Below are 27306 nucleotides of genomic sequence, written 5' to 3' on the forward strand. Positions count from 1 at the left end.
TATGTTTTTTCTGATTTTCATTCAATGTATATCTTGTTGTTATTATTGTCATTCTGCAACTGTATTTGAAGGGTTGTTGTAGGATAGCCTCAAATGTTTACTAGAAAACACGCTGTCATTGAACGAGCAGGCAACATATATCCAACTTCCTAAAAAATGGCGAACAGAGATGTAGTAACTTGGCATGAGTTCACACAAGAGACATCAATGCACGGAATAAGATATGTCAAGATGCAAAATATATCTTTAGTGAGAAGGTGAGATGTTATTCAGTTCAGGCTCAGTAGAGAATGATGTGTTGAGATTAAGTTTAAAGATGCTCTTGCACAAAATTTTAGTAGATTTTATCGAAAAGTAGAGGAATTTTTTTATCATTTGGAATTATTTTGGATGTTTGCAGTGTCAGGACTGCCAGCATGTTTCACCATTAAATTTGACAAAACTTGATGGCGGTTAAAACGCTCAGGTCAAGTGAAAGTCAGATTATGACATCTATAGCTGCAAAGAGACCAACAATAAAGACGTATAATGCTGCAACTTAAAAGCAATAGCCAATATCAATAACGATAGATACAGGCAGCTGTACAATGAGGAACATTATTTTAGCATGTATTTGTCTTCGCAATATTTTAATCTAAGAACATCCTGGCAGTCAAATCACCGCACACATCAAAAACAAGCATAAAAGATAGAAATACTGACACTCTTTAGTAAAATCTAATATACTTTTGTACAAGTTCATATTCAACTGCTTTTCCACCATACAACCATGGTATGCAGAAAATGAGGGGCGAGACTAAAAGTTTGGATACTATTGACAAGTAACAGCTATTCCATTTTCTCTTCTACTGTATGTGATAACCAGTTGGGATTTACCGCTTCTGGGCTATTTGGTTGCAAGATTGAACACCTACCTACTGCTGAAAATGCACTTTGGTCTCTAATAATGTTTATAACCAAAATAAAGATTATTGTATTTTTTTATTGTTTATTTTTTAAGTGAGTATCTCGTTTAACTTCCCTTAATCTACTTTTTGCCCAATATAATTCTTAAATACTGCTGACTAAAGATTTCTGCTCTCATATAACCGTTTACATCCAAAGTAGTAAAACTTAACTTTAACGGCTGAATTTTAAATGATGTCATGGCATGATAACACCAATAGTAAAGATGGTAACCAGATGGAGTAGACTTACATTGAAATTCATCTTTAGCAAAATGCTTGCTGCCAACAAACTTGGAGGTCATTGTGTTGTTATACGAGCCATACACTTTTTTGAGTGAGCTCACACCCGGTGTAGGCTGGGCAGCATAATATAATTATTTGCTGCTCAAGGTCAAAGAAGTTTAAAAAGAAATTAAGCAGTACAGACTCGGTCTATGGTTTTATCAGAAGAAATAAAATTGGCTTCTGACAAAATGTTATTGAATGCAGTAAGATTCATTCATTGTTCATCATAATTGAGAAGCTATAAAAAATTATTCAACAGGGTTTATTGAAATATCACCTCGTCAGCAATTTTGATTTTTTTTTAGCCGAGAAGTTGAGGGGCTTCTCTGTCAATGATTTTACTTAAGTATTAAACTCATGCAGGCGTACAGATATCTGTTTTGGCCTATTTCAAATGCTAACTTTTTTGTTTCTTCAAAGTTTTGTTTGTTCCAACTTTTGTTACTTTCAAGGCTTAAGCCAATGATTTATGGATAAACCTGTAAATTTAAATAAGGTTATCATTACTTGAGGCTTTTAGTATAAATAGTATTCAAAACAGGTACAACAAATTAATTTGAGCATCAGACTTTTTTGCTAAGACATGATACTAGTAGCCTGTTATAAACGCTCTCAGAAATGTTTTCCTTTTATATCAAACTAGCTGAATTACCCGTGTTCGAGAACAGATTTACTTAAAGCAATAGTTTTGTTGAGAGTTGTCTTTCATACTGTAAAACAACTCCAAATACGCAAACTACTGAAATTGTTGTGCAGATCAGACTGCATACACATATGCAGACATACATGTCAATAATGTTGGAGAGACCAATGGAAATATGCAATGTGTTCTACAGCTAGTCTACAATGCATCAGTCTCGAACCACTCAAATCGGAGTTGTCCTAATTTTGTACACAGAACAGATAATAAAATTGACATTGCTAGGCAAACTGAAATTGTTCAAACTGGCAGTATTGAAAAATTGTTCATGTTTTAAGAAATTCTACAAAATATTTGCTATTGCACTGCTGAGCTATTGCCAGCATTTATTGAATGGAGACATCTACATGCACTATACATGACTTCTACAGTTCTACATCGAATGTATACTTCTAACACTAATCATGGTTCACCAGTTCTTCGCCTATAGCCTGTGTTTTGACATGGTATATACAAACAGTGCTGCAGTAATGTGGTTGTGTTAATAAAATTTATCAGTAAAATTTACATGTGCAACAGGACAGACAGTACGATGTCAAGGCAGATACAGCATTAGCACCTTACAATAATAAAACATAACGCCAACACAATAGCCTTTTTATGAGACACAATAAGCAAAACAAATGCATGAAAATATATATATATATATACTGAAAAATATGCTAGAAAATGCTGCATGTGGATAATAGGTAGGTATAGCAGTACATGAAGAACATAGCATGACATAATAATAACATAATGTTAATTTAATGCAAGCATGACATAACAATAAGACAATGTTAATCAACGCAAAACTTGTGGATAGACAACATTTTTTGTTTTTCTGTCGGGTGTATGAACATACAGTTTTCGGCTTGTGCCTACTCTTGAGCAGGCAACATACAGCTGGCCATGGCTAAAGCAAGGGGACAGTAAGTCGATACCAGCTACTTTGAGGGATTGACCTTGCGACTTGTTGATTGTCATAGCAAAGCAGACTCTGATGGGGAACTGAATCCTTTTAAATTCAAATGGTAGATCGGTTGGAATAATTGGGATCCTTGGAATAAAAACGTATTTTCCTCTACCAGATGCTGAAATGATTTTGGCCTGAATTACGTGCAAAAACATTTGCGTAACAATTAGCCGAGTGCCATTACATAACTTTGGAGGATTGAGGTTGCAAAGAAGCATGATCGCTGTTCCTATCTTTAGCTGCAATTTATGAGCAGGAAGTCCGGGCAAGTCCAGTGAATTTAAGAATTCCACAGGATATTCTACATTAGCGTCATCAGTCAACGATGTATCAACAGAAGTGAAGGTTTTTGAATTGCCAGGTAGTTGGGCTAAAAGCCGTGAGTTTATGGCAGCAGCTGCATCATTCCGGGGGCAAAGAATAGCTCGCTCAGATAACCAATCAACATCTTGGAACCTCTGTCGCAGATTTGGGTAAACGTTCTCCTGAAGTTGCTCGGTTGAATCCACAAAAGTGCTGTAGCCATCAAGTGACACCAAACCATCCTCAGCACTGACTGGCAAACGCCCTTCACCAATACACAGTAGTCCAGCAGCAAAATGTGCACTTGTTTCGTCACCAAGAATAGCGGCACGCTTGTTTCGTGTCAAATGCAGCTGCACAACAGACGGCCACAAAAATGATGATTTGATACATGCATTTATCTCATCAGCAGGTGTGCCTCTTTGTATGACAGGCAATTTTTGGCAAAAATCTCCAGAAAGTAAAAGAGTTATCCCACCGAAAAGTCTATTATTTTCACGCAAGTCCTTTAGGGTAAGGTTTAGAGCTTCAAATGCGAGCTTGTGCGACATTGTGCACTCATCCCACACAATAAGAACGCATCGTTGCAGAAGTTGGGCAGTTCCGCTGTTCTTTTTGATATTGCACACAGGATTCTCAGTTCTGGCCAAATTAAGAGGCAGTTTCAGTGCTGAATGCGCAGTGCGGCCACCAGGGAGTAAGGTAGCTGCAATGCCAGATGAAGCTACAGCTAAAGCAATTTTTCCAGACTCTCGTACTTTCGCCAATATAAGATTAGTGACAAAGGTTTTGCCGGTCCCACTTGGTGCGTGAAGAAACACCATACCGCCACTGTTTTGTTCAATTTTCTCAAAAACTGTGTTATATGCAGCTCTTTGCTCTTCCAGCAGCAGTGGTTCATTGGTTTCAACATGGCGACGGAGCTCTTCACGGTCATATGCTGTTTCGCGTAATATTTCCCTGCAAACAACAGGTTGCTCCACCCTAACAGGCCTGGGAATTCCAAAAACTGAGAGGTTGTGGTTTGTGACCTCAAGCACTTGGTCCTCAATAAATATAAGAGCAATATTGAACATTCTATCTGTGAACTGCAGTTGTTGATCCTGAAGCAATTGTCGCTCATGAAACAAGATGTCTTCAGCCAAATGTTCCTTAAACTCTTGCCACAGCTGAAGAGGGTGAGAAAGCTGGCAGGTGCTCAACATAATAGCAAACAACTTGCGCAGTTGGGCAGGTGACCGTACAGTTGCAGCTTCTTCCAAGGCCTCCCTCCACTGTGTATCATCTTCCAATAGCCCCAAACGTCTGCATGCTTCATGGAAAGTGGCACAGACATGATCTTCAACAGTTCTCAAATGCTGAAAGGACATTCGGCTGACTACGTGGTGCAGCATGATTCGAAGAAAGAAACATTCACGATTGTTGGGGTGAACAGTGTATACCCGTGCTAGGGCATCAGTTTGATATATGCCAGAATGATCACGCACAGCAGCTCCATGAACTCATCTCTTCCAGCATTTTGTGGATGTGTCAAAGGTGTAATAGGCTGGCAATTGGCAGTAGAGAAGCGTCTTGGCAAAATCATCAAGTGTACAAAGCTTGAAAAAGGCGGTAAGGGTAGTGTCACGTGGTTCTTGAAGTTGTTGCTGAAGATTTGCTTCAGTGAAATACACTCTCTGGCCATTCTCAAGATGGACACTCAGATGCTGGACAGTCGGGTGTCGTGCATGAATAGGGAGACTGAAGATGCGCCACATTGCTTCACTTGCACTGATGTACCGGCCACTCTCATAGCGAGCTACTTCATCTACCTGTGCTCCATCTCTTTCCAAGCCGAACACTGCTTGATCACTACCCTTATTGACATATTTGCAAATGTATTTGATAAATTTCACTGAGTTGCAAAATTCGACATTGATGTGTGCATTGAATACTTTGGACAGCAAAGGGAAGTAAGGCACTATCCTTCTATTGTCCAAAGTGATGTCGTAGGCCTCTCCAACAGCTCGCAATGTGTGTTGTTTGGTGAAACCTCCATCATCAGCGGAACGACGATGATACAATGGATACCCATTTATGCCAGTAACTGTGTCTTTAATGAGAGCCTTAAGGTACTTCTTGGTACATGTGCCATCCTTCATGCAGGGTGAACCGGGGTTTAGCTGGCCACATGGACCATGTACCATGTGCTCGGTGACAATTTCGAACAGCTCAGGGTCTTCCACTCGATTTGGTATTTCTGCAGAAATGACACAATCAACCTGTGCTAGCCTGATGCGATTGCATAACCAAATTAGAATGTGTGCATGAGGGAGTCCGCGTTTTTGCCATTCAATGGTGTACATATGGCATCGCACAGCGCCAAATATTGCACCAGTGGTGATGTAATCCATTAGTTGCTTTAGTTTTAGGTGAAACACTCTTGCAACCACATCATGTTTGTCATAGCTTTGCTGACCAGGCAGCAATTCATTGGAAATCTCATCCCATTTGCTGTTGCAGGTAAATGTGATGAAGAGGTCTGGTCTGCCGTAATGTCGCACATATGTCATGGCATCCTGTGTACGCTCATGCATGTAGCGCGGGTCACCAGTAAAAGATGAAGGTAAAATCACCATGTTACCTAGTTGGTTTGCATTGCGATCATCAGCCACTGCATCACGCAGGTGGATGTAGTCATCAGCTCTTAGCCGTGTCTGATGGTGGCGGATAAAGCTAAGTCTTTCAGTTTCAATTTTAGCGTACATATCAACTGCAAACTGCAAAAACAGCTTTCGGCACCTGTGAATGTAGTTAAAGCTACCATCATGAACCATCAGTCTGCTAGCATAAAAATCCATAGCAGAAACCTTTCGTGTACCTGGCTCTCCTGTGCGAATGTCAGTCTGTCACAGCTGAAAGTTGTAGCCATCGTCACCTCGCCAGAAAATGAGTGGATACTGCAGGGCGTCATATGCTCTGTGCGCCTCAGATATCCTCTGCAGTTCATTGCTACGTAACTGCAGAATAATATCCCGCCTTTCAAACTGCTGTCCAACTATTTGAATGGCAACTTCATCTATGACAGGAGCATTGAATCTCCTTTCATGCTCTTCAACAGGGTGTTTGTCAGCATGAATGACAATTCGCAAGTCATCCGTGTTTTCAGGCAGCCTCTCCCGAGCAGTTTTGAAATCACGCACATATTTATTTTGCTCGTGTAGAACATCCTGCAGCTCACGTATTACGTTTAATCGCACTCCTTCAACAATACCACGCCGACGTTCTGCCTCTGCCTGCTGGTCACCCATGAAATAGATTTGCAGGAACTGTGGTTGCTCACCCGGTATCGGAAGCAAGGATCATCCAATCAGATGCTAGACTTGACCGTGAACCTTGAAATTCGGGTTAAATCCAAGCTCATCAATGGTTTTAGCTCCAAATGATGTCATTTGAAAACAGCTGTTATATTTTCGTATATTCCCCAAAAAATGTTCAGAATCAGGATTTGCGCCTTGGAATAGGTGAGTCAATACAGGTAGAATATCCTCAGAGAGTGGTCGTAGGCGAACTTTCCCATTGTTGCAACAAATGCCTGGCCTCTCGTCTTTCCAACTTAAGGCATTACATCTGGAACATTTTTTAGACATTCGTCCCATAAAAAATTTCTGATGGGCCCTATACTGCGTTGCAGGATTGTAGTCAAGTGCAAAGTTTTCTGCCCATGCCCGGCGCCTGGTAGGTTGTGGCGGCCAAGCAGCTGCTGTAGTTAGTGTATCTTGCCGTGGGAGTCGCTGCTGGGTCGGCTCAACCGTCTCTGCACTTCTAGCAGCTGCAGCATTTATTCTAGCATGCTCTCGATGTACCTGTGTTTGTTCAGCGGTTTCTGCTCTTCTAGCAGCTACTATTCTGTTTCATTGTAGGCGTAGCTGTGTTTACTCTGCAGTTTCTGCACTTCTAGCAGATGCAGTAGCTATTATGTCTCGTTGTAGGCGTAGCTGTGTTTGCTCTGCAGTTTCTGCACTTCTAGCAGATGCAGTAGCTATCCTGTCTCGTTGTAGGCGTAGCTGTGTTTACTCTGCAGTTTCTGCACTTCTAGCAGATGCAGTAGCTATTCTGTCTTGTTGTAGGCGTAGCTGTGTTTGCTCTGCAGTTTCTGCACTTCTAGCAGATGCAGTAGCTATTCTTTCTCGTTGTAGGCGTAGCTGTGTTTGCTCTGCAGTTTCTGCACTTCTAGCAGATGCAGTAGCTATTCTGTCTCATTGTAGGCGTAGCTGTGTTTGCTCTGCAGTTTCTGCACTTCTAGCAGATGCAGTAGCTATTCTGTCTCGTTGTAGGCGTAGCTGTGTTTGCTCTGCAGTTTCTGCACTTCTAGCAGATGCAGTAGCTATTCTGTCTCGTTGTAGGCGTAGCTGTGTTTGCTCTGCAGTTTCTGCACTTCTAGCAGATGCAGTAGCTATTCTGTCTCATTGTAGGCGTAGCTGTGTTTGCTCTGCAGTTTCTGCACTTCTAGCAGATGCAGTAGCTATTCTGTCTCGTTGTAGGCGTAGCTGTGTTTGCTCTGCAGTTTCTGCTCGTCTAGCTGCTGCTTTGCAAACTCGGTCTCTTTCTCTACGGAAATCAATCTGTTCTTGCAATTGAGCGGTAGGCTTTTTGGGAGACATTGTACTGATTCAACCGTTTCTAAAAGTGAATAAGATGGTGTGATTTTTTGTAATATATGCTGCTCGCTTTCTTCTCACCGTCGCCTATCGCAACGCTCGGAGTACCCGTGCAAGTTCTGCAGTAGCTGTAGTACTCCTAGCTGAAAAAAAGTAAAAGTAAGTCAGCTGCGGAAGGTAATGAACATGTTTACTATCACAAACAGTGGCAAATCCAACGTTTTCAAGTAGTGGATGTGTGGTAATTCATAGACAATACAACATTGAATGAGAAGTGTTTACCTTTTTGAAGTAGAAATTTAGTAGGTAAAACACAGTTGCAGTACCCGTGCAAGTTCTGTAGTTCTGTGGTAATCGTAGCTGGAAAAAAAAGTAAAAATAACTCAGCTGCGGAAGAAAATGAACATGTTTACTATCAGGAACAGTGGCAAATCCAACGTTCTTAAGTAGTGGATGTGTGGCAATTCACAGACAATACAACATTGAATAAGACGTACTAACCTTTTCGCTGTAGAAATTTAGTAGGTAAAACGCAGTAGCTGTACCCGTGCAAATTCTGTAGTAGCTGGAGTTCTGCAGTACTTGTAGCTGGAAAATAAGTAAAGGTAACTCAGCTGCGGAAGGAAATGTATATGTTTACTATCACAAACAGTGACAAATCCAACGTTTTTAACCCTTTCCCTGAAGTAGACTCATTTATGCGTTTTCTATGGTCGACCGCCATAGACGCTTATTTGCGACTTTCCCAGCAATTGCTAGTAACTGAATTTTATTATTCGTTGATAACATAAACAACGATCTTTAGGACGTTTTATAGTAGTGACAGTGTTGTCCAAAGACTTCTCTATAAAATTAGCCTAAAATTTAATTTTAATATTTTGGTTGAGCACTTACAACTTAAAAGCAAACAGTTTAATTACAGTTTAAAACAAATAATTACTTATGTTGATGTTATTATAGCCGATTCAGATTTTTGTGATTACGCAGAAATAGCAATTAGCAATAGCAATAAAATATCAATAGCAGCACTGACTCTGATGGTGGTGAAAGTATTGGTTTTGTAAGAATAAGGAACATAGTAGGGGGTCGCTTCGTAGCCTCACATCGCTTTATCAATGCACAGAGTATAGATACAATGAATCTTTTGAATAGCAGTGTTTTGTTAACATGTTGGCAAAATCTATGATATTGTTATAGCTCTTTTTACTGCTTTTATAACTAAGGCAATGCTATAACAACACTATATCAAACCTAGCGTAGCTATCTCAATCAATCACATTACTGATAAATGCAATCAATGTAATAATTCAAAGTACCTTGAGTTCAAATTTCCTATAATTCAAATAGCGTTATTGAGTTGATCTCAATCCCAGTGCGTCCACCGCATTGGAAGTCCGAACTCCAAAAGAATACCTTTTTGTCCTCCGAATCTCCCACATCAGGTTAGTTAGAGACGCCCTGCCAGCGTGTAACAATCTTATTGGATCTTTCCTTAAACGCGGAAGTTCTAGCCTGAGACGCAATAGTAGAAAAGATGTTGAGTTAGACTGACGATGTCGTTTGGTAGAATATCAAGATTCTAGACTACCTCCGCTTTCTAACTATAGCTTAGTTCATGTTGACGTGGTTGCAGCCCATAAATCAATGTTATTGACGGTTCCTCTTCCTATGAATGTTGTGAGTCAACCTCCGCAACATTCTATTGTTCAGAGTATATAGACTCTGTCTTATGTTCAATTTCAACTATCTACTATATAGAGAACAGCATTTTTCTAGTGGTTGCAAGAAACAAATGTTCACATGACCTTCCCGGTACACATTGGCAGTAAATATTAATTAGATGTAATTTACTACTCATTAATTTATTTAAAGAGTAGTAAATTTTATTTAATTCACAACTAATATTTACTACTAATTTAATTTTACTACTTTCTCATATTAATTAAGTTTGCTTCGTACGATCGAATTGAAAAAAAAAGACCGCCATATGATTTATTTATATTACTCATATTTAGGAGTTGTCGGTAACTCAATATATCGAGAGGACAACTCATACTATTAGCTTATCAGTATTTATCGTCCATCCCTACGATGAATAGGAGGTTACGTATTATAATAGAGGCGTGTACTAACCGGAGATTCTCTTTAATGCGCCCTAGCGGTGAAAAAAAAACCACAGAATAGACACGCCCTTATATAAAAGTAGCGGCTAATAGTCCGAAAAGTACGGTACTCTATAAAGCGGACAGACAGATAGACAGACAGACAACGATTGTCGTTTATATAGTAGATAACCACACAGTGCGGGATGCATTCTTTCGAGTGCTTTTCTCGCAGCTCAATGAACCCCAATAATCGCATTTCCTTTACCGCTACTTAGTGCTGTATTTTATTTAACTGTTACTATGTACTGTATTGTATTTGACTGTTACTATGTAGTTTACTGTATTTAATTGCTACTGTGTGTTGTATTTTATTTAACTGCTACTATGTACTGTATTGTATTTGACTGTTACTACATGTATGTAGTTTATTGTATTTAATTGCTACTGTGTGTTGTATTTTATTTAACTGTTTCTATGTACCGTATTTTATTTAACTGTTACTATGTGTTGCACTGTATTTAATGGCTTTGGTAGGTTTGACTGCGTAATATATAAATAGAATAGTTTAGTTTATGTATTACTTAAACAGCTGCAGATCTACTGATGCTTCAGTTTTTGCTCTTCAAAAAAAGGTATCTTTCACAGCAATTTATCCCACTTTACTATTCCAACTACCATATTTTTCGCACCATAAGGTGCACTTACATGCCTAAAAAAGTGTTTTTAAATTGAATGTACACACCTTGTATGCTTTTGATAAGTACACTACGGTCCCGTTTGTGGGCCATTTTCTAATAAAACAACAAGAGCTCCCGAGTAAACAGCTGAAGTGCACTGCTAAACGGTATTTACTTGTTAAGACATGTCCCTAAAATGGCATCGGCAAAGTGAGATGCTCATCAGGCATCATTTACACTGGGAGGCAGTAGGGTCAAGTTACACTACTGTATGCAGGTAGCTTGCCAGAGTTTTCAAGAAAGCCAGTGTCGATATAAACCGCAAACAGCCGGCAGGTTTGACTCAGACTCTGATGAGGAGGAACCTGGCATGTTGAACAGAGTGTTAAAAGAAGAGTAAACATTTTATCCATTCGATTTGATTAAGTTCACTGTTTTGCATTTGTTGTCACTTATTTCCGTATTTTTTAAAATGCATATATAGACCACAGAATTGAGACTGATCCCTAATAAGGTGCACCATATATATATTTATATATATATATATTTATATATATTTATATATATATTTATATATATGTATATACAGTAAATACAAAGATGGAAATTTTGTTAACAATAGCCCAAATTTTCCATATTTGTATTTATACAGGTAACTCTTCATTTTGGTGTTCTTAGTGTATTCTTGGTTTAGTGCTTGTGTCCTGCAACTCTTTATTTGACGATTGGTGTAAACTTAACATCCTTTTGCATCATGACATTTTAGGTAATAAACTACCGCTAAAAAATTTTTCCATCTTTGTATTTATACAGGCTCGGTGAACAACTTTGAGCACTATATCAGTGTAGTCTCAACTATCAACTGTGTATATATACATATATGTACATATATATAAATATATATATATACAGGTTCATGTATGCAATTTTGTAAGTAACTGAAATGTTAATTTTGGCAGGCGAAACAAGTTATATGTAAATGTTTGACTATACTGCTGCACTGTTCTGTTGAAGGTTTCTGTGGCGGAACTTTTGTCAGAAGAACTTCTGACATTCACATTAAGAGAATACAAATGTTTTGCTGCCAAAATTTGTAACATACCAGAAGGCTGAGTCTATATGGAACCATATTATAAAGCCATGGCTAACTGGCCTGGAACACCTGACCTGCAAACAACAGGTTAGGGTTTAATTCCCAATAAACCTACTGGTGGTGACAGGGATGACATCCAACCATAAATTGCTCCAGAATTGAGGTTCCCCTGCCACTGGACCCAGACATGTCCAGTTAAGATTACAGACGCATTATTTGTATAACAATGCTCTTACAAACAGCCACATCCTCTGCCTGCACTAAGTTAAGCAGACATCATAATTGATCTTCAAGGAATTTCTCACACAATCGCTCTAAACCTTTGTACCTGTAGGGTGATTTGGAGCCTGTTCATAGGCGGCTGCTTTACCTACTTTGTGATAGCCACCTACCTTTTCCTCAGAGACTATGACAAAAAGTTCCTTAATACAAAGATCACGGTGAAGAATACTTTGAAATTAAAGGTATATTTTAAAGCTTAATCTTTATGGGTTACCAGCTGACCTTGACATTTAGCGCAGCCGTTTGATACTATATAAAGGAAAGAAAGGAAAGCCATCAGTTGTTAGTAGTGTTTATAAAGTTATAACTAGCATGTGCATAACTATTATGTGCCTGTCTATGACTCTCAGACCCTTAGATCTTTTGAATCCATGGCACTGTGCAGGGACCTCCCGGAACCCTCCAGCCACTCTAGTTTTTTAAAAAAGTTTTGGATTCAATATAGAGATGCATTGTTACGTTCTGTTGTTAGGGTTTGATATTTAAATCGACTTGTTTCTCTTATAGGATTGTTTAGATTTCTGTACAAGAAAATAGAAAAGCTCACAACTAATTTATGCAAGGAATAGGAAACATTGTTTCTATTTGCCTAATAAACAAGGGTGCGCAAACAAACGTGTCAAGGTTAGACAACTCCAAAATGCAAACCATGCATTGCAGGTTTCTGCTTACAAATTTGCCAAACTAACTTACATTAAAAGCATGTATCACATTATTATTCATCTTGTTTGTCAAAACTCGATGATATTCATTTGAATATTTCCTGTTACGCTGCTTAGTTTTATTCCTAACATGCAGCACATGAAAGCCGTGATTCAAGGATACATGACTAAATACAGTTACATCAAACACCTTTTTGTATGAAGTGAAAAGTTAACAGGTTGCTGTTTATATGAAGTAGATATATAGCAGGTGCTTGTTTATATGAAGTACATAGCTAGCAGGTGCTTGTTTGTATGACATACATAGATAACAGGTTCTTGTTTGTATGAAGTACATAATTAGCAGGTGCTTGTTTGTATGAAGTACATACATAGATAGCAGGTACTTGTTTATATGAAGTACATAGATAGCAGGTGCTTGTTTGAAAGAAGTGCGTATATAGCAAGAGCTCGTTTGTGTGAAGTACATAAATAGTAAGTACTTGTTTGTATGAAGTACATAGATAGCAGGTGCTTGTCTATATGAAGTACATAGATAGCAGGTGCTTTTTTGTATGAAGTACATAAATAGCAAGTGCTTGTTTGTTTGAAGTGCAGTTATAACAGGTACCTGTTTGTATGAAGTACCTAGATAGCAATACTTGTTTTTATAAAGTACATAGATAGCAGGTACTTGTTTATATGAAGTACATAGACAGCAGGCGATTGTTTGTATAAAGAACATAGAAAGCACTTGTATCTAGGATATGTGTACAAGTAAATGTTTAGATAGATCTTGCGTACAGATAGATCTTTGTATTTAAGAGCTTTTTGTCGCAGTCTCTGAGGAAGAGGTGGGTGGCTATCACAAAGTAGGTAAGGCAGCGGCCTATGAACACGCTCCATATCACCTTACAGGTACAAAGGTTTACAGCTATAATGTGAGCAATTCCTTTAGGATCGATTATGATGCCTGCTTAACTTAGTGCAGGCAGGGGATGTGCCTGTTTGTAAGTGTTGCACAAACAATGGCTTTGTGATATTATCTAGACATGTCTGGGTCCAGTGGCAGGAGAACCTCCATGACTCGAGCAACTTAGGGTTGGATGTCACTCCTGTCACGCCAGTAGGTTCATTGGAAATTAAACCCCAACATGTTGTTTGTAGGTGTTTTAGACCATTAGGCCACTGCTATATAATACGGTTCTATAAGGGTTCCGCCTTCTGGTATGTTACAAATTTTGGCAGAAAAAAATTTGTAACTTTTTAATCTGCATGTTAGAAGTTCTTCTGACAAACGCTTTGTCATAGAAACCTTCAATAGAAAAGTGCAGCAGTATAGTCAAACCTTTACATGTAACTTGCTTCGTTTGCCAAAATTAACATTTCAGTTACTTCAAAAATTGCATATATGAACCTGTATATATTTGTGTGTATTTATTTGGCACCTGTATATATTTGGTGCTTGTTTGTATGAAGTACATAGATAGCAGTTACTTGTTTGAAGTACGATGATAACAGGTACTTGTTTGTTTGAAGTACGATTATAACAAGTACATGTTTGTTTGAAGTACGATGATAATAGGTACCTGTTTGTGTTGAACAATGTTTTTATTATCATCGTGCTCATCTCCTCAATCTTAAAATAGCTACCTTTGTAAATGGGAATACTTAGGAGTTATCTTTCATTCCCCTTCAGTCATCATTTCTCTGTAATTTTACCGATTACTTATTGTAGTTGTTTTTATATCAGTGACAAATAATCAAGGCTCTGAGATCTTCTTTAAAGTACATTGAGATTCGGTTAGCACATTTCCTGTTTATACTAAATTCGATATTAAATGATGTATGAGCAAATCTACGTTCACAGGTAAAATAGTTCAGGCTTGGCGAATGAACATAACATTGGTCTAGATTGTCTTAGATAATTTTTAAAAATTATCTATGGCTGCGTTATTATGGCTGCATTCAGGCATCTTGTTTTTCACAGGAAGTAATTTCTCCTATGTCTATGTGTAAAATTTGATTAATATTCACAAATTAAAGGAGCCGCCAGTTTTTAAAAAGATCAGTTGAAAGATTTGTTTAAATTTTATGGAATATGACTCCAAAGTTTCCCACAGTGACCATCTGTAACCAGAACTACTGGAGGAAGAAGTATAGCACTTCCCCAGACATGCCTGAGGCTCAAGTTTCTATGTTTAGAAAAATTCTCTCTGATCTCTACCTTGGTTATGTGCCTTCTCCAGCTTGAAATGACAAGTGAGTCATAGCCTGCTTCGCTTAATTACATTTCATTCTAGAACATTCTTAGATTGTAAACAGCTCACAATAATATACTATCAGGGAGTTCTATTCTATCTCTCGCCAGTCGCTTTCAGCCTTCAATCATAATATCACTGTCTTATATTTATCAGATTTGACTTCTATCAAATCTTTGAAATCATTCTAAGCAAAACATATTGTAAACCTCAAACAAAACTCATCATCTCTGATACTCCAAAAATTATTTAATTGTAGAAATTGACGATACAGACAATCCTCATTTGTGCAGACTGCACCATGTCTGAACATTGCAAAATGTTCGGACATCTCAAAAAGTCTTGACATTGAAAGTTAAGTACTGTACAGTACTGTGCATTACACACCCTGTATTGCCTCTGTACACATACTCCTAGGCTACAATATACACATACAGTATACATGAGAGTGAAACATGGTTTTACTTGCATTAGGATGCGGTGCAAAATTTATATCAGCAATAACAAACAAAAATTACAATACAACACTGGCGGCGAACTCACATATGGCGCTAGGGCTACCAATTAGTCAAATTTGTCATTCGTTGAATGGACGCGACTGCATCAGACAATGGCTCGAACATCGAATTTTGACAACATAATCGTAGGTCTTGGGAAGTGAAGTATGAAAAAGTGTGAATCGACTGTAATTGTGCATGGAGTCAACTATATTTTAATGTTTTCAAATGCTGAATTCCCGCTAAGGAGATATCTGGTTGACACTGAAGATGGTCAGCAGTCAGCATGGTTTAAACCCCTGAAGATAAACTTACACAAAACTTTAGTAAATTTTATCAAAAACTATTGGCATTTTTCTATCATTTGTGATTGTTTTTGATGCTTGAGGCGATCTGACCATCAGGATGTTTTAAGAATAAAATCAATAAAACTTGAGCGCGGATAAAATGCTCAGAAGTTTTATACACGTGAAATGATGTCACTAGTTGCTATCACTGCTATAGTTGATATCGACTATTGCGCTCAAGTGGCTGTATTACGTGTATTTTTTCTGTTGGTCTGTTTCCAACTATAGATGTCATAATCATGTTTTCATTTGACCCTAGCGTTTTAACCGCTATCAAGTTTTTGGCGATTTTAATCTTGCAACATTCTGGCCATCAAATCACCTCAAACATCAAAAGTGATTGCAAAGGATAAGAAATACCGATACTTTATGCCCAAATCAGCTAAAACTTTGTGTGAGCTCATCTTAATTTGACTCACCAAGCATAATTTGGAATTTTTGGTTTTGAACTATTGGCCTATCGATGAAATATAAACGAATTTTTTACCAAGTGAAAATAAAACTACCATGATAGGTTTTGACATTTTCCACATTTCAAATCAAACAAACTTTAGATACCTTAAGCTAAAACAAAACTAATTCCGCATTACCAACAATTGGAAAAAAATTTCATGTTCTTAAAATACTGATCTTGTTTCCTATTAAGTGATATTTCTCTGTAACAACTGCATAAACTATGTAATTTGCTTAAATTGTGATCATTTCCCGTATCAAAAAACTAAGTCCTCTATGTGGATTAATATAACCTATCAAAAGCCAAGTGTTGAACCAGAGAAACCAATGAGTGATTGCCATCAGTATTGGCAATCAATATTATACACATTTGTAAATAGCTGTAAAAGCAGATTGTCAGTATGTGCTCAACACCACATTACCTGACAAGTATGTTTATAGTTGGCATGGCCAACTATAAACATACTTGTCACCTTTTTGGTAAACAATATTTTACCAAAAAGGTGGTTCTATTGCATAATAAACATGTATGTTTGCTTTTGTGAGTATCATTTCTATGGAGTACCAACCCCAGCTTCAGTAATCTGCTTTCAACGCCCTGGAGATCCAGGAATAGCTGACGAAGTGCTTTTATTAAAATGCATGTTTTAGTTAAAGAGATTGCGATTTGACAAGTTTTAATTTTCTTGGTAAAACTTAGACTAAATACCAAAGAATATCATTTTTATATTTTTGTGTTTAAACGTGTTTATCCCTTTTGCTGCCAAAGACGGAATTATGCGTTTTGTAAGGTCAAGTGCCACAGACACATTTTGCGACTTTCCCAGCAGTTGCATAGTAACTTCATTTTATTATTCGTTGACAACATTGCCCACGGCCTTTAAGACTTTTATGATATTGACAGCGCCGTTTAAAAATATCTCTATAAAACTAGCCTAAAATAACGAAGCAATTTTAAAGTTTTGTTCGAAAACTACTAAACTAAAAACAAACAAACAAATTTTTGTGTAAGTTTTGCTAAGCACCGCAGGTCAGAAAACAGGTCATTACTTATGTTGATGATGTTACAGATAATTCAGATTTAGATTTTTGTGATTATACAGACAATTAAAATAGCAAAAGTGACTCTGATAGTGGTGAAAGTAATAGTTTTGTAAGAATAAGGAAACATTGTGGAGGATTGTCTTAGCTTCGTAGCGATCACTTCAAATAGCTTTATCATTGCACAAATTATAGACACATTGAATTTTTTGCATAGCAGAGTTAGTGAAAATGTTGGCAAAATAAAATATCTTACAAAAATGTTCTAGATTGAGTTTTAAATTGAAAAAATATTGTATACATATCCTGAAGCGATATCGGCAACATTCAGTAAAATGGCTGGCACTTGGCCAATAGCCGAATTCGTACATGGTTGGCAGTGAAAGGGTTATATTTGATTTTCAATGACATAATAGTACCCGGCAGTTTATTGGGCCGTCAGAGAGATTGTCATGTGTAATAACTATACACACAATTATTCTGGAATGCTAATAGGTGGTTTGGTTGGCACTGTTGCTAGAGAGTTGGTTATGAGGCTAACATTCAAAAGTTTGAATCCCCTTTGCAGTCTTTATTTCAGCATTTATTCAGAGCAGAGAAACCAATCCTCCAATAGGATAATTCCTTGTGGTGATAGGTTTTTAAATAAAGTGTTTATTCCAATAACTATTTGAGTATGATTCAATGATTGTGTGCTAAAAAATTGACATCATTAGCTTTAGTCTTGACATTATGAGACTCTTACTACATGACTTAAAACCAGAATTTAGTGTTTTAGTAGGATAACTCCAAAATCACTGACAATTTCGTAGCTCATAGCTCATAAGATTTGTGATAAATATGGTCTTAACCAATCCGCTTTCAACTGCCAGATATCCAAGAATAGCTGACGAATTGCTTTTATTTACAAATATGTTTTAGTTGAAGAGATTGTGATTTTTCTAGCATTTGTCATCTTGGTAAAACTTAGACTAACTACCAAAGATAACATCTTTTTTATATTCATGAGTTTATACATGTTTATATTTGATTTGCTCTGACATGTTAGTACCTGGCAGTCTAGTAGGCAGTGAGAGAGATTGTCATGTGTAATAACTATACATACAATTATTCTGGAATGCTAATAAGTGGTTGATTGACACTGTTGCTAGAGAGTTGGTTATGAGGCTAAAATTTAAGAGTTTGAATCTCGTTTGCAGTCTTTATTTCAACATTCAATCAGAACAAGACACTGATCATTCCATAGGATATTTTCTTGTGGTGATAGGTTTTTAAATAAAGTGTTTATTTCTATAATTATTTGTGTACGATTTAATGATTATGTGCTGAAACAAGTTTAACTTCAATAACTTTTGTCTTGACATTATGAGACTCTTACTAGATGACTTCAAACCAGCAAGAAAGAATTTAGTGTTTTAGTAGGATAACTTCAAAATTACTGATAACTACGTAGCTCATAGCTCATAAAATTTGTGATAATTACGGTATCCCAATAGGAAAAACGATTTGTCTGTTAACTATTGAGGAGTAGAAAAGCCATTGAGGAACTCTTCGACATATAGGCCGGTAACTTATGGCAGGTACAACTGGAGCGATCCATATTTGATGAGTATTGTGAACATGTCTCGGAATGGCATATACAAAATGCTGAGGTCATCAACTCACCATCAATGATGAATGAGACCTTCTTTACCTGCTTCATAAAGGGACAGACAACTCCTTGTCATACAGTATTAAATCAAATAAGAACTGTTGTTGGTAGGTTATATTACATATATGTTCTCAAGCACTTCCAATGGATTGCCGTGATTTGTCTTCCTTGTAACATGGTTCACTAATTGCTTGGAATGTCATTTTAGGCTATTGCTTCCAGTTTAACGGGAAAGGCACCTTCGAGTCAAACTCAGCAGGCAGAACTGGAGGCATTTCATTTATGCTTGACGCTATTACTTGAGAGTATTATATTGGGCTTTTCTCCTCTTCGGAGGGGTTTTCTGTAAGTTTCTTGAAAATCCAGTTTTTAAAAAGTTATAATTACACCTGAAGATGTGACGATGCAAGGAAAACAGTCGCTGCTAATGCAAGAAGAAGAACTAGTGCAAGAAATAACAATTGGTAATGCAGGCACTGATTACTGCACGCAGATATTGGTTGTAATGCATGCACTGATTGTAATGTAGGCACTGATTGTAATGCAGGCACTGATTTTAATGCCAGCACTGACTGTAATGCAGGCACTGATTGTAAGGCAGGCACTGATTTTAATGCAGGCACTGATTGTCAATTATAGTGTGAAATTATAAATGATAGTAGACAGTAATAGAGACAGCAGGGAGCTAATAAAACAAGCACAAGTAGATTGTTTTCACACAACTAAGCAATGCATGATATCAAGCCTGACCAGGTCTCTGCGATACAAACTATTGATTTAGTGTGTGGTATTTGGGATATAACCGATCAGCATGTGATACACATGTGGTCAAATGTGATTACAAAAGGAATACAAACAACATGTATGTGATACACTTCTGGTAAAATTTGATCACAAAAGTGATGCAAAACACATGCAATCACAAATTTACAGGCAAATACCTGTTTGCCAAATAATGCTAGCAAATAGCCTTTAGCAAACTCGCAGAACATCAAAGTTGTCGATGTTATTGCTAAATACTGTTGCTGTATTCTCCAGGTTCTTTTGCATGACTACACAACGGTTCCTTTAATGGCTGAGCTCGTTTACGGCATTCCGACAGGTATAGAAATTATCATGAACATCCAAAAAACTGAAGTGAGTGACTTTTGAGGAATTGTCTTCTATCGAATATCTAATTAGCCTTACTAAAAAATTGTTAAAGAACTCTCGACAACAATTGCCATGATGTTTTATTATCTTGCAATATTCTAAATTATGTCTATGCGCAGGTAATTCATGTTCTCATAGACAATTCGTGGGTCGCCACCGGTAGATGATAACCAGTCAGACTGCTTTGACACAATGAGTAGAGAGAATTCTCTGCACTTCTTTGAAAACTACACCTACCAGGGGTGTTTTCAGGAGTGCAAGGCTGCTTTTGTTATAAACCTCCGTGAATGCCGTGACCTTTTACAACCGCTTAAGCATCTTTTGGTTTAAAATCTAGAGAGTCATTTTGTCAAATATAAAGCTTTTCAATATTTTTATAATGTAAAGCTGAACTTGCACAAAATTATGGATATTATCAGAAAGTAGCAGCATTTTAGTATCATTTATGATCATTTTTAATATTTGAGTTCATTTGTCTGCCAGGATGTTGCAGTATCAGCGTGTCGCGTTTACCATTTTAAGAAAGCACCATTATGACATCTATAGTTTCAAAGAGACCAACAGAATAGAGACACAAGCGACGATAGCAAGTAGCGTCATCATTTTGACACTTTTTTCTGAGCATTTTTAACCGCAATCAATTTTATTGATTTTAATCCTGAAACATTCTGGCAGTCATATCACCTCAAACATAGAAAAAATCACAAAAGTTAGAAAAATACTGAGACTTTCTGTTAAAATCTACTAAAACCTTGTGTAGGTTCATACTTGACCTCGTAAACAGAAGATCAAAATTTTTTTAAGTTGGTTCATTTTTTATTTTTATAAATGAAGCAATTTTTCTCCTCCGTTTACAGTGATACCTCGACATAAGAATTAGCTGACATATAATAAAGTTTGAGATATGATAAAAATTTGAGCAAAATCTTTGCCTTGAGATACAAACCCATTAGACAGTTCTCGATGCATTCGCTAGGCCGCCGAGAATGCAAGAGGCAACCGCTTACAGAAACGGCGTCGCTTGATCACTCTCATCTGATCAGTTTGAAAAGAGATGCTTGAAGCAAAACAAAAAGACCAAGATGAAAAAATATAATGAAAAGAGTACTTTGAAGAGAAAATTATAATCAATCCAAGTTTGAGATTCCAACTCATTTTATGTGTGTGTTGTAAGCTGAATTAATTTAAGTTAATAAGTTTATATTATGCTAGCACCACCAAAATTTAGTGCACCAATTATAATGCAGCAAATTCTCTCACTCCTCGTGAGCTGCTACTATCTGTCACAGAAGAATAAAATGCACACAGTACTCTACATAAAAATGTTATATTTAACTGCAGTTAATAACCACTGAATGGGTATTTGTTAATCTTTGTAGAGTAGGTAGCGTAATAAAACAAAAGCACACATTGGCTGCAGTAGTATCCTGTTTTAGGCGGTTTGGAAAAAGTGGGTAGCCGATTAATTTCTATTTAGTTATTTTAAATAAGAATAATTGTTTTGAGATACAAGATAATTGATGTACAAGCTCAGTCTCGGAATGTGATAAGCTCACATGTTGAAGTATGATTATGTTGTAAGGCTACCACATGCATACCCCTTGTTTAGTGCCCTAAATTCTACCAACCAAAATTTGCAATTTATATGAGCCTATGAGGTGAAAAGGTTTTTTTAGATTAGTGTAAAGTTGAATACTCCATTGGCTCGGGTTTGCACAACAGTGCTCAAAGTTGTTTTACTTAGCATTGTAGTAATGGTTGGTCACTATCACCAAGTTTTGCCTAGCCTGTGCTCTTAATGTTGTCCCTAGATGGCATTTAATTCTTAATATTGAAAATCATTTACCATCTTATTCATTTTGTTCTCTAGGACAGAGTTGCCTCCACTAACACCGAGTATCTATTCTTCATTTTTATGACACTTGTCTGAAGGTCACACATTTTGTCGCATCATAATTAGTTCTAACTATGCAGTAATTGCGTTACATAGTCTAGCTCTTATGTCTAGATCTAGATCTAGTCTAGATCTTATGAAACTATATGACTTGCACAAACTATAACAACAGTAATGACCATTATTGTGGGCACGTACATAATTTTTAAATAATATTGAAACTGTATATGGTAAATATATTATTATGTTATATATAATTAAATTATTATATATTTTTAATTTATGGTAAATTGATACAACGAGTATAATTAATATATATATAATAATATATATTAATTCTTATATAATATAAATATTATTTTATATGTAATTATGTTATTGTATAGTTTTGATAATATGTAATAGTTATTATATATTAATCATTATAAAAATTATATTATATATAGTTATAATATTATCCGTTTTAATATACTTGATGTATAGAAAAATTAATGTATATGCTAATAAATAAATCTTAATTATTATATATATTAAATTGTTATAGTTTTTAGGTCATGATGCAACATTTTTTATAGATATCTGTTCAACTTCTAAAAACATGTTTTAAGAACAATGTTTTATAGCTTAAAGTGACCTTATGCTGCAACAGGTTAGCCCCTAATCTCAAACAGCTGTCATTCTAGTTGAGTCACAGGAATAATATAACACCATCAATTAATTTAATTACTCTCCATCCTTCTGTATCCTTTAGCTGTTAGGCAATGAATGTTGTTTATGCTATAGATCAACAATGTTGTTGTTATTTTATTTAAAACAATTAACAAGTTTTTTGACTGAGGCTGCTATTATTGTTGTAATTTTTGTTGAAAATTTCAGCTCTGAGCAATACACGAACATGTGACATGTATGAAATGCTCTATTGCTCCACCCCTGCACTGCGAAAGAACTCTCAATCTAACTGTTTTTGAGATAAATTAGCCTGTGGTCATGGCCCTAAAATCAGCAAAATACAACCAACTTCGGATTGACGTAACCCATTGTTATAAGGAAAGGTCTGGTAATGGGAGTGATTTACTTTGATTGTAAATAAATTCACTTCAGATGTAAGCTATGCTGGTTTGATGTGCGTTGTAGGAGTGTTATTTCACTACTGTTGGAAGTGATGCTGGTTTCAATTTTGTTATAATTTATGTTGGTTTAACTTCTGTAGTAAGTAATTTGGGTTTCACTAGACTGTGGTCAATAGTAATAAACTGTAGTAATAACCTGTAGTAATAAATTAGTCTTTGGTTCTGGTGAGCTCTACGACAATATAAGCTTTGAGACCAATGATCCTTATCCATTCCTTGTGAGTAATATAGGTCATACTAGCGGAATGCCTGACACTGCAAAGTCATTAAAAACCAGCTTATAATGTAGTTGCCTGTCACTTTCCATTAGTCTGGCCTATTGCCAATGGTTAATTCAGGTCAGCTAGTTATCTATGGCTCTTATTAATACATAAAATGATGTTGCGCTGTAACGGAGATCGGTAGCATATATCCACTTACATAGCTACATGTATTGCCTAAAGAAACCATCAAGCTTGCATAGATAAATTGGTACAACATTTGCCTGGTGAACTGGAGGTTCCAAGATCAAATCTTCAGCAATACAGATTCTTCCTATCAATATTTTAACAACTATAGCTGGCAAACTGAACTACAGACTTTGAGATTTATATATGTACGAGCTGCACTATCTGGTGTCGCCCAGGTAATAAAAAAGTCTTTGGACAGAAAATTTATTTTTATTTAACATGTAACAACATTTGCCAGTCTAACTTTCAAACTGCATATCATGAGAGAAGTGTTTTGTGTAGTTGAAATAAATTAAGAGAGAAAATAAAAACAATGGTAAAAGTTTTCAAACTTTGTCAAGCAACTGCAAGTTTTAAACTTCATATCATGAGGAAAAGCTTTGTGCAGGACAACTAAATTAAAAATAAATGAAACAATTGTAAAAGTTTTCAAACAACTGTAAATTTAAAATTTCATATCTCAAAACAAGTGTTTCGTAGAAATAAATTAGAAGGAAAAATAAACAGGTAAAGGTGTTTAAAAGTAAATGTGAAGTCATTAGCAAGTAATAGCTAAATATAGTCTATTTCGTTATGATTACGATTAAAAATTATTTGGTGTCCAATTATATGATTCGAGTTCGTTTCAGCATTGGTATGCAAAAATTAGCGTGAACACTAATATCGTAGACTATAGACATACATAGAGTGGTATAAAAACCCATAGTCATTATCTAATGCGATCACCTCCGGATAAAAATTTTCACCATTAAAAATAGGATAAAAATGCTATGTTAACCTTAGTAACTATAGGTGCCTACAATGATTTCAGTGCATTTTGTGGTTATAATCGGCGGGCCAAAGATAATATAACATTACAATGTACTACGTGGAAAGTTTTTACCTTTGAGATAGAGGTGTAACATAAACACTGAATCTAACTTAAATGAACACAGTTTAATAAACACATACTTGAAAAGGTTTTAGTGTGTGTTTTAGTAAACCTTAAACTTTTAACATTAATTTTATCATTGCAAAACCTTTTTATTTTAGCGGAGACCAGATGTACCGTATAACAGATACGGATAACTCACCATGGCAAGTTCAGTGACGTATATATTTTAATAATGTATATAATCAGTACAGAATTCGTCAAGTTTTAAGTTCGAGATAAATTATTGTCAGGCAAAGAAGCATCGTATCGCATAAAATTAGGTATCAAAGTATTTGTCAAGGCCAAAATAATTAGCATGCTCGTGCGATATGCGGTATAAAAAACAGCTTCTATCAATATGCCATTTTAGCTCAGTGGTTGAGCCATTGGATAAAAAAACTAATCGATGAGTTGATTATGAGTTCAAATTCATCAGTAAGCGGAATTTTAATATTAATATTTTAATAGTTATAGCTGGACAAACCAAAAACAGAAAACAGACTTTGAGAAATATACACATGTAGATATAAATTGTATTAGGCAGTCTATTTAAGCATCAAGCTTCAACCTGAGATCAGCTAAAATCACTAAAATTGGACTCACTGCAGATTGGTTTAGCCCTGCGCTGTAAGTGGAAAAGTTTTAGTAACGAAAGCAGTTGTCAGTCAGGAGAGGGTTATCATGGCTTTTGATATTTACAATGGTCAGTAATTTTTATAACACATACGCTGACGCTGCCCTTTTTGATAAATTGTCAATCTAGTTATCAGATTGTTTCTCTGCTGTGAATAGTGTGTGCAATAAATCCTGGAGATTTTGGGGAATATCACTTTTTTGTCATTCATTTTTGGTTCTGGTTTAGAAGCATTTCCCTCCTGCTGCGGAAATTTTCATTCTAGTTATAAGGACAATATAGTCTTCCTTTGAGAGTTATTTGCTCAGGGTGTTAAGAGTTTCACTTCTGTTGTCAGTAATATGGTTTCACTTCTGTTGGAAGTAATGTTGGTTTCACTTTTGTTAGAAGTTCTGTTGGTTTCACTGTTATTGCAAGGAGTGCTGGTCTCAATTCTGTCATTATTAATGTTGGTTTCACTTCTGTTTTAGGTCAGTTTCATGCCCAGTCATCTCACCTCAATGCCTGTAACTGCAAATCTGTACGTCGAGAAATTCAATACTAAGCTAAGGTATCTGCTCTGACTTTTCCAAGTGTTGGATATGCACAAAGCCCTTTGAACTCTACTCTTGGTAAGCTCAAGAGCATTGCACAGAGAACAGTCCTGGCTTAGTGGTTTACAGCGCAAAACTTGTAAACAACGGGTTGGGTTCAATACCTGAACAAGCCGCCAACTAAACAAACTTTCTTTGTATACTTTTCATTATGGGTCTATTTTTTATTCACACCAGCATCTTTACATTTACTTAACAGAACAAAAATAATTAGAGAAACTTTTAACATCATAAGCTAGCAATTACTTTGATGTTCTGTCGAGTAATTGCTGAAGTTATCAACCGTAATCGGGTAGTAGAGATCAGCTTAAGTTTGCTATTAGGGTACAAAATTGCTCAAAAAATTGCAGCCTAGCATAAAAACCTTGTAATACGAGTAAAATAATTTATTTCTTTGTAGGTCTAATCGAAACTGATTTTAGTCTGGGAGATCTTTTTTACAGTCAAACCTTTTTTTTAGATTACCTCACCATATGAATTTACCAACAAATGATAGGTTGTAAAAATGTGTATCTCTGCACTAGGGATGATTAGAAAATCAGAAGCTACTAAAAATTGAAAAGAAAATGCAAAATAATAAGACTGAACAAAGCTAAGTTAGTTTAAACTGTAACATTTCCAACGTTAAAGAAAGTTACATCAACTGTCTCTTTCACCACCTCTACCTCATGATTTACACATTACCTATGTATCTCTACCACGCCTTCACCTCAGGACTTACTCATCACTTATCATTATCACGACTTCTACCCCAGTACTTACACATTATCTATCTATATAACCACCTCTATCTCAGCACTTACACATCACCTATCTCTAGCACCCCTCTACCTCAGGACTTGCACATTACCAATCTCTATCACCATCTCTACTTCAGGACTTACACATTATCTACCTCTATAATCACCTCTATCTCAGCACTTACACATCACCTATCTCTAGCACTACCTCCACCTCAGGATTTGCACATCACCTATCGCTTTGACGACTTCTACCTCAAGACTCACACATCACTTATCTCTGTAACCACCTCTACATAAATATTTTTAAATTACCTATCTTTTTCTTTTTCACCAACTCTACCTAAGGACTTACACATTATCTATCTCTATCACCACATCTACCTCAGGACTTATGCATCACCTACCTCTATCACCTTCCACCTTAAGACTTCATATTTTTACGCCTCCTATTAAGCCCTTCATTGATGGAAACTCACAAGTAATGCATTTAGTGACATTTTCAGGGAAGCATTTCTTGTAAAAAAATAGGCACAAAAATAGCATTTTATCATTGGTCATAACTATGGATGTAGAAGACAAGTGGGATGAAGACTTCCTATGTTTTAAACAACATTGTTCATAAAAACAGGAACACAAATATTACTACCTTAGCATCGGTCATGACTATGAAGGAGGGATATTATTTAAGTAAGTATGTAAGTAATTTAAGTAGTAAGTCCTGGTATGAAAGGTATAGCCTACATGAGTTGTGAATCTTGGTATAGAAGGTATAGCCCACAGTAACTGTGGACATACATAGTCAGCAACGCTGGAGGTTTGAAATTATAAGCAATGTATTTTATTCATCAAACAATATTGTTGTTTTTGCAACTCCTGGTGCAGTTTTATATCTCGAGTTCAAGCCAAGCCAAAAGATTTGT

The 27306-nt window shown here is 36.4% G+C and overlaps 1 pseudogene; it reads left to right on the top strand.

Annotated features, from left to right (window-relative positions):
• The first annotated feature begins 156 nt into the window (after positions 1-156).
• On the top strand, positions 157-26683 carry LOC137402734 (acid-sensing ion channel 2-like; annotated as a pseudogene).
• Positions 26684-27306: the final 623 nt, after the last annotated feature.

This window comes from Watersipora subatra, chromosome 8 (genome assembly GCF_963576615.1).
Source record: "Watersipora subatra chromosome 8, tzWatSuba1.1, whole genome shotgun sequence".
In the NCBI taxonomy this organism is placed as follows: domain Eukaryota; kingdom Metazoa; phylum Bryozoa; class Gymnolaemata; order Cheilostomatida; family Watersiporidae; genus Watersipora; species Watersipora subatra.